Source organism: Geospiza fortis, unplaced genomic scaffold (assembly GCF_000277835.1).
Source record: "Geospiza fortis unplaced genomic scaffold, GeoFor_1.0 scaffold48, whole genome shotgun sequence".
Lineage (NCBI taxonomy): Eukaryota > Metazoa > Chordata > Aves > Passeriformes > Thraupidae > Geospiza > Geospiza fortis.
In genome coordinates, this window is record NW_005054594.1 from 94,409 (window position 1) to 94,835 (window position 427).

Here is a 427-nt window from a genome sequence, read left to right on the forward strand (position 1 = left end):
ATCTTGCTCAGAATGGGTGCACTTTTCAACAGCGGGCCGGATCGATCCCTCTGGGCTTGCTCCAGCCATCCCCATGCTGCAGGATGGAGATTCCACCCCCCAGTTCCAAGGCCGGCAGCTCCTGTATGTCTTTTGTCTTTCTCCCCTCCCCACAGACACCCACTTTCACCCTAAAACCCCCAGGGATATTTTCTTTTCCTGACAAACCACACCAAGAAATAACAGGCATAAAAGACGCCGGGCAGATTTGGAAATTGCCTTTCAAACCACAAAATGAACAGAGAGAGGAAATCACATCTCAGCTTCTTCCCCTACTCCCTGCTTAGGCTGGGCAGGCAAAACCAGGCAAGAAAAGTACCGAAATTACCCAAAATGGGTGCTGAGGGAAGCCAAGGGAACTGCTCTAAAAAGCCACGGGAAGAGGGAA